Raw genomic sequence first — 12,948 nt, forward strand, 5'->3', positions numbered from 1 at the left:
GTTTTCAAATGATCATTTTAATTTTGCAATTATAGCCCTTCAAGAATATTGTCATATGTAAAAAAGATGTTTGAAACTTTATTGATTATCTTTTTTATATCACCTGCAATTTCTAATCTCTCTCCCCCTTCCATTTCCCACAAAGCTACCCTTTATAACAAATATAAAAAGACCTCCCCTTTTGCAGGGGAGGAGGGAGCAGTTGAACAAAATATATAACCAACCTATCAACCGCGTCAGACATTTTATGCAGTTTTTTACACTCATGCTCTCTGACCTCTACAAAGAAGGAAAGGAAGTGCATCTGATATCTGTTCTTGGGGTAAACAGATGAATTTTAAAAACATTTTAAAACTAGAAATTCTTTTAACTGCTATTGAAAAATCATTACTTTAATATTTGTGAAAATAAAATTATTTTTAAAGAAATTCTCTGGACTGTTTTATCTGCTCTGAAGTACGTGGAAATGACACTGAAACTTTTTGAAAAAGCTACCTTAAAAAAAAAAGTAATGAATTCCATAAATTCCTGATAATGCCTCAGTATGACCAACGTGTAATCTTTATGTAAAACCCTGCCTATGTGCAAATAAGTGCCTGCTTCTATGAATGGTCAGATGTATCATGCCCAAATTCAAAGAACTATTTAATACCATTCAAAGCCAGAATTAACTAACTCCTGCCCAAGTGGAAATTGCTTCAGTTGCTTTTCTCTACCTTTCCAAGTTATTTGCATTAAATAGAATGTTACAAGCACCTCTTGATGCTGGATTCACTTATTGTTTATGTCATCTTCCTTAGCTTAATTCATATATAACCTGACATGAGCTTTACTATAAAAGCCTTTTTCCTCAATATTTTGAGCTTCAGTTATTCTGAAGTGCCTAAATGGTTATTCAAATGGTTGGGTTTCATCTGCTCATTTGTAAGTAGGCTAAATGAGGTTTCCAAATCTGAACCATACTACATATAACTATATATATATATATATAACTATATATATACACACACACACACATATATATATATAACTATATATATACACACACACACACATATATATGTATATAACTATATATATATATATATACATAGACATCACAGTGATTTTATACATAATTTAACATAGTGGGGACAATCAATTGTTCCTAGGGTAAATGAATAGCTTATAGATTGTAGATGTCTTTAGAATAGCTTTTGATCTCAAGACCCCTTTACACTCTTAAAAATTATTGAAAATCCCAAAGGGCTTTTGTTTACATGGGTTTTATCTATTTATATATATAGTATTAAAAATTAAAACTGATAATTTAAAAAAATATTAATTTTAAAATACCAATAATAAACTCATTGTATGGTAACATAAATAGCATATTTTTATGAAAAAATTTAATTTTCCAAAACAAATTTGGCCTCAGGGACCCCCAGGAGTCCATGGACCATACTTTGAGAACCATTTCTTTAGAATATCACCAGCTATCGGTGCCTAAATATTTATGTGGAGGTTTCAGAATACTGATTTCATTACCTCAAGTTATCATAGCCGTAATATGGATGAAGTAGAGCTATATAGGAATCCTTGAACTAGCTGAGAAGTTACAGATGCAGCTGTAGTTAACCTTGTGACACAGGTTCATCGTTACCTGGGCCCAAGACCTCAGGCAGGCTCAGCAATACATCTCAACAAACGGACCTCCCTCTGGACACACAACACTATGAAACTCGAACACTGAAACACAGAGAAAGCCATTCAGGAAAGGGGTCTGATGGTCTCCATAGCTGCTTTACTCTGTCTCTAAGAGAGTTTATTTAGATTCTAAATAAACTTCCCTCTCACTCAACCCTCCTCATTCAAGGACTTCCAATTCTTCAACAGCAACATAAGGGACTTTACATTGGATGGACATTTAAAGTCTATGAACATTAGCAAAGAAACTTTGCTTCTCATTTGGTGTGTGAACTCCAGGCAGTCCAAGCATGAGAGAAAGAAGGATGCTTTCCTTAGGGCTATGATAGCAACTGCTACCTTCATACCTACACACCTCAACTTCTCTGACTCCTTAATTTTGGTAATAGAGGAGCAACTTGGGGGGCTCCTCAAGAATACAGAAATATAGCAAGGACTTTCCTTCAGATTAGCCAGCTGTCCTATTCATAAGTGTAATGCTGCAGTGGGATTCTCAGTAATGAATATGTAGTGCATTGGGCAGAAGTGTAGTCATGGAATCCACCAGTAGGTCAAACAGTCAATAAACATTTAGTAAGCACATATCATATGCCAAGCACTGTGCTAAGTGTTTGCGATACAGAAAAAGGTAAAAGACAGCTGAGGAGCTCGCAATATAATTGTGGAGACAACATACAAATAACTATGAACAAACAACTGTTGTTCAGTCATTTTTTAGTTGTGTCCAACTCTTCATGACCCCATTTGGGGTTTTCTTGGCAAAGATACTGGAGTGGTTTGCCATTTCCTTCTCCAGATCACTTCCTCAGATGGGGAAACTGAGGCAATCAGGGTTAAGTGACTTACCCAGGGTCACACAGCTAGTAAATATCTGAGGTCAGATTTGAACTCAGGAAGATGAATCTTTCTGACACCAGGCCCTGCTCTCTACCCACTGCATCACCTAACTGCCCCATATACAGGATATATTGGAAATAATCAAATGAGGGAAGGTACTAACATTAAGAGGGATCAGAAAAGGCTTCTTATAGAAAGCAGGAGTTTAGCTGGGACTTGAAGGAACCCAGGAAAGCCAGGAGACATATACGAGGTAGGAGAGCATCGCAGGGATGGGGAACAGAAAGGGAAAACGCCTGGTGAAGGGAGATGGAATGTCTGGTTCAAGAAACAGATCACAGTGTCACTAGATCACAGAGTATGCAGGAGAGTGTAGGGTATAAGAACACTGGAAATATAGGGGAAGGCCAGATAATAAAGGGCTTTGAACACCAAAAAGAGGTTTTTATATTTCATTCTGGAGGGGATAAGGAGCCACTGAAGTTTATTGAGAAGAAGGGGTGATATGGTTAGACTTATACTTTAAGAAAATCACTTTGACACAGATCAGATTCAAAAGTCCAGCATAATCATGTTCTTGCAGGGACAGTGTTCATGCAAATTAAAACAATTCTGAGGTACTACCTCAATAGTACAGAAAAGGAAATGACAAATATTGGAGGGGATTTGGAAAAAATGAGACATTAATGTACTGTTGGTGGAATTGTGAACTGATTCAACCATTCTGTAGAGCAATTTGGAACTATGTCCAGAGGGCTATAAAACCATGCATATCCTTTGCCCAAACAATAACACTGCTAGGTTTGTATCCCAAAATAGATTTAAAAAAAATAAAATGACCTATATGTACAAAAATATTTATAGCAGCTCTTTTCTGGGGGCAAAGAACTGAAACTGAGGGAATGGGGGATTAGAGATTGGCTGAACAATTGGGGAACGACTGAACAAACTGCTATGTGACTGTGATGGAATACTTTTGTGCTATAAGAAAAGATGAGCAGGATGCTCTCAGAAAAACCTAGAAAGACTTGCATGAGCTGATGCAAAGTGGCATGTACTGTGTACAAAGTAACAGCAATATTGTAAGATGATCAGCTGTGAATTCTCAGCAATGCAACGACCTAAGACAATTCTGAAGTATTTATGGTGAAAAATGCTATCCATCCCCAGAGAAAGAATTGATGGTGTCTGAATACAGACTGAAGCATACTTTTAAAATTTTCTTTGTTTTTCTTGACTTTTTTTTTTGGTCTATGTTTTCTTTCACAACAAGACTAATATGGAAATGTTTTGCATAACTATACATGTGTAACGTATATTGAATTGCTTGCCTGCTCAATTGGGGGGGTGGAGAGGGAGGAAAAGAGAGAATTTAGAACTCAAAAGTTTTAAAAACTAATATTAAATATCATTTTACATGTAACTGGGGAAAAATAAAATCTTCAGAAAAAAGAGAAAAAAGTACTCTGTCAATTGATGCAGTATGGATGGATCATCCTTCGAGGTAATGTTAAAATTCTGGTCCTTCTTGTGCCAAGCACTGGGCAAACAAGGGAGTCGCTGTTATCAAGGAACTCATGCTCTAATTGGAAGAGACAATGCATAAAAAAAGTTTAGCTAGGATGGATAGAATGGCCCAGAACTCCTAAGAAGTATGTGATGAGCTGGTGGCAAGTTCCAGAGGCACTTGGGCTGTCAGTAGGTTAGATGGCAATGCCTGCGGCCTGCAAAACAGAAAGACAAGGCATATAGCAAGACCTGCAAAACCTTAGAACTCGGGGCAAGTGGTGGCCTTTCATTTCACCAAAAGGGGCAGAGTATCTCCCACCTTAGCCAGGTAGCGTGAACAGTCAAGCAGCTCCGATGGATTGTGGGTATACACACTGGAGGAATGGGCAAAAGAAGAGGGCACCCCTCAGTGGTGGTCAGTCTTCACACCACCAGACAGCCCAGTCAAGAAAAGGGGCAAGATGGAGAAATCAAGGGAATGTAGGGTGCCCCCATAGTGGCAGATCTTCAGAAGACCTGAGGACAAAGTTTGACTGCTATTTACTATCTATATGACCTTGGAGAAGTTATTTCTTCTCTTTGGGACTCAATTATCTCATCTGCAAAATGAGGGGGTTGAACTAAATAGCTCCCCTCTAACTCCATAAGTCTGTGATCCTATAATCTTTATAGGAAGCAGTGTTACCTCTTGCTTTCAGACCCACTAAATTTTACTCATTTACTCCATCAAATGCCACTCACCTTATCTCTGGGTATATGGCTAAATATAGGCCTACATCAAGCTATCTTGCATTATGACGGTAAAATTTATATCACGTATTTTACATATTTGCTAAAAATGCTGATTAAAGCCTTTTACTGACATTAAATCTTATTAAAACGATTACTAAAAATTTCTATTGAAATGCAAAATGAACACCTTAATTTTAGTTCATAAATAATCTGATGGTAACTTTGAAGCAAAATTATTTTTGAATATATTTTGAAGTACATCCAAAAAATTTGCAGAGCCTTAGGATTCTTGTAAAGTTTTCTGTTTTTCCAGACTATAATTTCAAGAAAGCCCTAAGTAGAAATTTTATTATATGCTTTATGAAACCCAAAAAGGAAATAGAAAGCTGCAGGGTGGATATAAGTAGATGAAAGGAGAGAGAGGAGAGGAGAGGAGGTCAATGAAACATTTAAAAATTCATCAGAAAAGAGTAGCAAGAAGTTCAGAAGGGGATGCAGATGAGCTAGCAATATTGGTACCATCCAATTACATTTCATATATACTTAAATGAATAATAGAGTCATAATTTTCATACACAATCCTCTTTTCTTCTTTTTCTTTACATCTGGAAATTATTGTGATTGTTGATAGTTGTTAAGTTCATAATAAAAAATGTTTAAGTAGGCAGAGCATATTACCAAGAATTTGCGTGGACAAAGTAGAGCATAAAATATTGTCTTAGCTGTGTAGGGACAGTCACATAGAGTGGATGACATGAGAGTGAACAGAGGCTGCTCTAATAATGCTGCACCAGTTTAAATGAATCTGTGACCTCACTGGGGTAAGTACTTCCTCTAGCAGGGAAGGCCTCCTCCACACCTTCTCACGCTGTGCAATTCTTGATATAGATCTATCCAGCATATTGGAGACCTTTTTATGGTTCACTAAATATTTTAAGGATACTAATACAGAACTTAGGCTATTCATCTCATGCTACTTCTTATTCTTGCAACATTAACAGGCCTGTCTCCTTTTTTTTGGCCCATACATATCTTTTGTATCACTTCCTCTACACAAAACATCATTGGTATTATGCTTCTGACTACTTATACCTACCGCATATTTTGGGGTTGTACGCAATCTTTATTCTTCTGGGAGTGTATGGTTCAATAATGTACAATCTCTTCATCTCCAGAAGAATACTAGTATTAAAAAAATTAGCTTTTGTAGTAGTGAGCAATTTGAGATTACTTTAAGTGTTGGACAATTTCTCAAATGTAATCTGGACCATCTCCTCTTATTCAATTCTAGGGCCAGCTCATTAGATAGATAGATAGATAGATAGATAGATAGATAGATAGATAGATAGACAGATAGACAGATTTACACACACACACATATATTTATGTAGTACATATGTGTTTGTATAGCTACAGCACTATTCAAAAGCAGTACTGACAAAATCCTGCCCAAGTAGAAACTATAGAGAAATAGATACATATATAGATATAGATATAGATATAGATGTAGATGTAGATATAGATAGACACATACATAGTGGATAGATGGATGGGAGATAGATATAAATAAGGACATATATACATATTTAAAATACATATATAATATATAAAATATTATAAATACATACATATACACACGAGATATCCCAAACATCTTAGTATAGTTTTAAACTTTTAATAACAGAAAACTACACTAAGACTTTTGGGAAACTATGGACTAAGTCACTCTTCAAACTACATGGTCCAATCTGGAGAACATGCATTTAAAAATTGTTTTCTTTGATTTTTGGGTATGGAAGGCTGAGTTATTCTCAGTTCTCTCCTACTTAGATTGTATGTTGAACTGTGTCCATGACATTGGTGAATATTTATAGATCCCTATATTATCCTTTATTTAATACTGATAGTGCTTTATTGAGCAAAAGTTATCATCATGTTCATAACTGTAAGAGTGTATTGTCTGATTCTGACAATATCATCATTGTCATCATCATTGTCATCATCATTGTCATCATCATCATCGTCATCATCATCATCATCATCATCATCATAGCTGGCATTTTAAGGTATGTAAAGCGCTCAACAAAGATGATCTCATTTTATCACCACAACAATGTTGGGAGGTAAGTGCTATTATTATTCCCATTTTACACTTCAGGAAACTGAGGCAAGCAGAAGTTTAAGTGATTTGCCCTAGTCACACAGGTTGTAAGAGTCTGAGGCTGGATCTGAATTCAAGTTTTCCGGACTCCAAGTCTACTGTCCTAACCATTGTGCCACTGAGCTGTCATGAGTTGTTGTTCAGTCTTTTTTCAGTCATGTCTGACTCTTTGTGACCCCATTTGGGGTTTTCTTCATAGAGTCACTAGAGTGGTTTGCCATTCCTTCTCCTGCTCATTTCGCAGATGAGGAAACTGATGCAAACAGGGTTAAATGACTTGCCTAGGGTCACACAGCTACTAAGTGTCTGAAGTCAGATTTGAACTCAGGAAGATGGATCTTCCTGACTTGAGACCTGGTACACTATCCACTGTGCCATCTAGCTGGCCCAAGCCATCCTCAGAGACATAGAAAACTGAAGGATAGCAAATGAGGAACCAGGGTGCTACACTTGTAGCTATGAGATATTAAAAGAACCAGAGGAAGCCCATCAGTCAGTTGGGGAGATCTTCTTTGTAAGACTTATGGAAAGGCACAGATAAGAATCATGCAGGAGTAGGAGATATGGAGTGTTTGCAATTAGTCAATAAACATAAAGCACTCGTTATGTGCCATACATACACTTTGAACTAGAAATTCAAACAAAGTAAAAAACTTGTCCCTGCCCTCAAGAAGCTCCCATTCTGATGGATCTGTATGGACTTGAGGGTTTATCCAAATTGATAAGACTCATGTCTAGATAAACTGTATTTGAAGAGTTAAAATTACCTTCAACAAAGATTTTTTCATTTATTCAACTCTGCTGGCTAGCGGCAACCTCTTTTTTTGTTAAGTCACATTCAAAAGTGGCCTGACATTTTTTTTTTCCTTTTGAATGGATAAAATCTGCCTGGATGATTTATACTTCACAATCCATGCACATAAGTATTTTAGTAAACATCAAAAAAAGAACAATCTGTGTCAATGTGAATGATGTTGACGTTTTAGCTACTTTAAAAATAGCATCCCCTCACCTTCTTGGCGAATACTCTATTGCTTAAGAGAATGAGTGTCATGCAGGTAATGACTCATTTTCAGAAACTGAAAATTCAGTTTGTTCCTTTGCTGGGTTCCATCTAAAGACCTGCTACTGCAGACTAATAATGCCGGACAATGCCAGGGAACACCAATGGGCAAATCTAAAATATATACTCAAGTGTACTGTTCTCTCCCTAAAGGTAATTAATATTTAAGAAAACTCATTTGTCTCGATTAAAACCTTATTGACATGGCTACTCTTATATGGGAAATTGGATAGACCTTCCTCCCTAGAATACCATCTGCCCTTTGGCATGATCATACATCTTCACTTATTAGCTATAGTTCTGGCAAGAGATTGACTTGCTCATGTATTGCCCTCAAAGGCACTGGCAAAGACTTCTTAGTCAAATTCTTTCCCGTGGTTGCCGCCAATTGTCTACTGCTATCGAACATTATCTTACCATAACCTTTGTTGCAGAATGAGGCAAAGAGCACGGGAGGAAATAAGCATTTATATAGCTCCTACTATGTGCCAGGCACTCTGCAAATGCTTTTTTACAAATATTATCTCATTTGATCCACACAACAACCATGGGAGGCAGGTGCTATTATTATACCTACCTATACCTATACCTATAACAATCTACCATTAGATTGTAAGCTCCTTGAGGGCAGGGACTATTATATATATTACATATATATATTATATATAATAACATATTATTATGTATATATATTATATTCAATTTTACAATTGAAGAAACAGAGGCAGAGGTTAAGTGCCTTCCCCAGGGTCATACTTGCCCACGGTCATACAGCTAGTAAGTGTCTGAGGCTAGATTTGAACCTATCTTCTTAATCCCCCCCCTTTTTTTTTTAGTTTGATAGAATTCTTTTGTGAATCCATCAGGAACAGGAGCTTTCTCATTTGGTAGTTCCTTTACATCTAGGTCTATTTCAGGGCAATTGTCAACAGCTGCTTTCTTTCTGCTTCACAGATCATAATGGCAGCACTGCCATCATCATCCTTGAATACCCTTTGCTGTTGTTGAGTTGTTTTCAGTCGTGTCTGACTCTTTGTGACCCCATTTGGGGTTTTCTTGGAGGAGGTGCTGGAATGGTTTTTGCCATTTCCTTTTCCAACTCATTTTACAAATGAGGAAACGAAAGTAAACAGGGTTAAGTGACTTGCCTAGGGTCACACAGCTAGCATCCGAGGTCAGATTTGAACTCACTGTGCCTTTGTTGCTGCTTTTCACCAGATATTATTCGGTTGTAGAATGTGAACAGTCACCAACTATATGGCAGAAAACACAGAGAGGGAGGGGTACTTTCACTTCTGCCTCTTAGCATCCATCCCTGGCTGCTTACAAGGCATCGCTACCCACCTGACATAATGAGGCATGCAGAGTGTAGAATAGCACATTGACTTTTGGTCATAGAAAAGATGATAATTTTTTTTATTTGATTAGGCATATTTGTAAAAGTGTTTTGTTTTCCTTTTTTCTTTTTCCAGTTGTGGGGTAGGGAGGGAGAAAACTAAATGCTTGACAACTGGAAATTTTGAAAAACAAATTTCAGGCAGTGGTTCCTGCAGGCAACCTTTTCTAATTCTCATCATTATGCATCAAATGATTCTGTGTTTTCCTGTGCAAATGTTTCAGAATATAAGTGTCTCAAGGGCAGGGGCTATTTTTCATTCTGTCTTCATACCCCCAGGGCCTGGCACTGTCCCTGACAAACAGCAGGAACTTGATAAATGAAAATGTTTTATTTTACAGTAAAACAGGTTTTGATTTCACAAGTCTTTTATTTTATCAAGGATTACACAATCATTAGTATGTTAAACTCCTCAGCTGATGCTGGCTCTTTGGTATGGCGAAAAATTGCTCAGTAAGTGTACTTGGAGGTGTTGAGTAAGAGCAATATTGGGAGCTCAAAATGAACTGAGCAAACCATTAGCCTTTAGGCTACATATTTTCAAATTATTCTCCTTTTATTTGAAATTATTACCTGAAGGCTGAATTTAAGCCTAATAAATAAGGCATAATAAACAAACAAGTCTTAAGGTAGGGATTCTTATCTTTTGCATATGTCCTAGATCAGGTTTGTTGGTCAGACAGGTGAAGTTAATGGACCCTTTCCCAGAATAATGTTTTAAAATGAATAAAAATACATAGGGCTACAAAGGGATTTATACTGAAATAAAGATGTAAATTTTTTCCCACCCACATTCATGGATATCCAGAAATCTAGGGATATGTGGATTCAAGGTCAAAAACCACTGGCTTACTTCACTTTGCATCTGCAGCTCTGCCTGGTTTCAACTCCAAGGAATAAGATGCCCCCATCCTGGGTGCACAGGTACCCTGGTGACCTCCCCTCTTCTTTTGTGTATTGTCTTCTACCATTAGATTGTAAGCTCCTTGAGGGCAGGGATTGTTTTTTTCTTATTTGTACCCCCAGCGCTTGGCCCAGTGCTTGGCATATGACAGTCACTTAATAAATGTTTATTGAATTGAATTACAGCTTGAATGGACTTCATATATCATTTCCCCCCAACACCACTATTTTAGAGATGAGGGAACAGAGATTCTTTCAGAAAGAATGACTTGCTCACAGATGAATAGGCTGATGAAGGGCAGAGTAGAAGCTACTAATTAAAGCACTACGGAAACATTGTCGATTACTCTTATAGTTTACAATAACTTTATGATGTAGGTAGAAATCTAGGTCTTGTCTCCCAGCCCAATGTTCTTCAACTATATGAAGTTCTATCTACCTTGACTAACTTGAAACACTCTTTTTTCTCCAGTCCTGGCATCAGTCCCTTCATTTTCAGTGGCTAAGCAATACTTGCTTCCTCAGACCAGCCCTCCATGTATTCTCTCTCCCCAGGACACTCATGTCACATCCACTAGCAACATGTTAGGGAGGCACTGAGGTACAATGGAGTGGTGAATTTGAGACCTAGTCTGAATCCTAGTTCTGCCACCTGAAATCATTTGACTAGTTAAGTCATTTAACCTCTCTACGCCTCAAATGTCTGCATCTTATAACAGAGTCGAGATCTAAAGTCCCGTTTACTTCTTTTTCTACATTTATGACAGTATTTGATTTATTATAGTATGAGAGACAGGCTAGCTTAAATAAGCCCCTGTATTGTGATGACAAATGTCAGAACTTAAAAACATTACTGGGCTTGTAACCTTGCTTTAAGCAGCAAGAATTTTTAAAAAATATTTATGGAAATGCAAACAGATCATCAGGTCCCAACAGCCATTAGCAACTCTAATAGCAAAATCGAAGACCTTGGATGAACAGCTCCCTACTCCCCACCAACACGTACAATAACAACAACAATGACAACAACAACATTCTGAAGTGATGTCTATATAGCCATGTTTTAAAAAAAAGAAAACAAAAAACTTACTTGCTAGAACTGTCAAGCCTCCTTTTGTGGCTCAAACTCCTGTGCTAAAAAATCCTGGAGGCAGAGCTAAGTGGGAAAAGGGAAGGGCCAGGAACAGGGACCTAAGGAATTGAGGCCAGGGTTAAAGGAGCAGATCAAGGCACTGAGATCCCTAGGCAAGTGAGGTGAGAGACAGCACTGAGGGGAGCTTCTGGAGTACAGCCCTAGCCCGCCATCAGGGTTTAAGCAGAGAGATTTTCATATGACAGAATTATTGTGACTGATAGTTGAAAAGTTAAGCCTATAGCTACCTCAGCTGTGATAGAAGGAATACGTTTTCTATCCAGTTCTAAAAAATGGAAAATCTCTTAGCATTGTTCAAAGAAAACCTTGCTGACTACATCAATCTTAAACTGATCAAAATAAATAAGTTCATTCATATAAATCTGATTATGATACTACTATGCTCAGAAGTCTTCAGTAGCTCCCTATTATCTGAGTAAAGTTAAAACTCCTTTGGCTAGCATTCAAGGCCTTCTCCTCTAAATACTCTGCTAACTATACTCCAGCTAAATTGGACCACTCTCTCTACCGGATGAAAATATACTCCATGCCTTGGCTTAAAGCTGTTGTCCAGGCCTGGAATGCCTTCCTTCTTCATCTTCATCTGCTGAACCTCTATTCACATTTAAAAGTGCAACTCAAATGTTGCCTCATTCAAGAAGCCTTCCCTGAATTCTGGCTATCTTCTCTCCTCCAGACCTCCCAAAACACTTTGCTTTGTGACTCTCCTATACCAACAGATCATAATCTCATCAATGTGGTTATTTCTTCCACAACCAATCTATGATGGCCTATCTTGTGTGACTCTTAACTGTGTGATTCTACAAGTTCATCACAGGGAATCCATCCAATGTTTTAGAAGCCTTACTTGAGCTCTTTCACTCTCAAGAAGATACCAACACAGGCTACCCATGGGTTTACCCCCTTGCTCTCACCACATGACTGGCCCGTGTAATTTTTCAATAATACATTCATTAGACAGCATGCTAATTTACACTGCATCTCTGGCGTAATTTCTCATCTCAAGTGTGTTACAGCTTGCTCATCTCACCATCACCCACCTAGTGATCCTGAATTTCAGTTCTTTGGAGACAACATTACAAGAAGACTACGAGTATCTAAAAAGCTTGGGGCCATTAAAAGACCAAAGACAATCCAGACTGTCCTTTTCTTTCCTGTTCAATTCTGGGCCCAGCTCACTGTCTGGGGGGGGGTCTTTGTCCAAGATTTAGATGGTTGAACTCTAGAGTTGGTCTCTCCCACTGCATATCCATTTGGACAATATCAGTTTGGATATTCTTCATCCACCCATGTATTATAGCTATCAACACTGGTATATCTATTGTGGAAGCAGCTAGGTGGTGCAATGGACAGAGTTCTTGGTCAGGAAGACTTGAATTCAAATCTAGCCTCAGACACTTACTAGTAGTATGACTCTGGTCAAATCATGTAACTTCTATTTGCCTCAGTTTCCTCAACTAACAGAGATAAAATAACATTTACCTCCCAAGATAGGTGTCAGGATCAAA

The 12,948-nt window shown here is 37.7% G+C and overlaps 1 protein-coding gene across 1 annotated transcript in view; it reads right to left on the minus strand.

The window, feature by feature from the left end:
• KIAA1958 (KIAA1958 ortholog) overlaps window positions 1-12,948 on the minus strand; it is a 225,064-nt gene that overhangs the window by 97,622 nt on the left and 114,494 nt on the right. The gene's annotated exons all lie outside the window — the stretch shown is intronic.

Source organism: Phascolarctos cinereus, unplaced genomic scaffold (assembly GCF_003287225.1).
Source record: "Phascolarctos cinereus isolate Bilbo 61053 unplaced genomic scaffold, phaCin_HiC Scaffold_4;HRSCAF=312, whole genome shotgun sequence".
Taxonomy (NCBI): Eukaryota; Metazoa; Chordata; class Mammalia; order Diprotodontia; family Phascolarctidae; genus Phascolarctos; species Phascolarctos cinereus.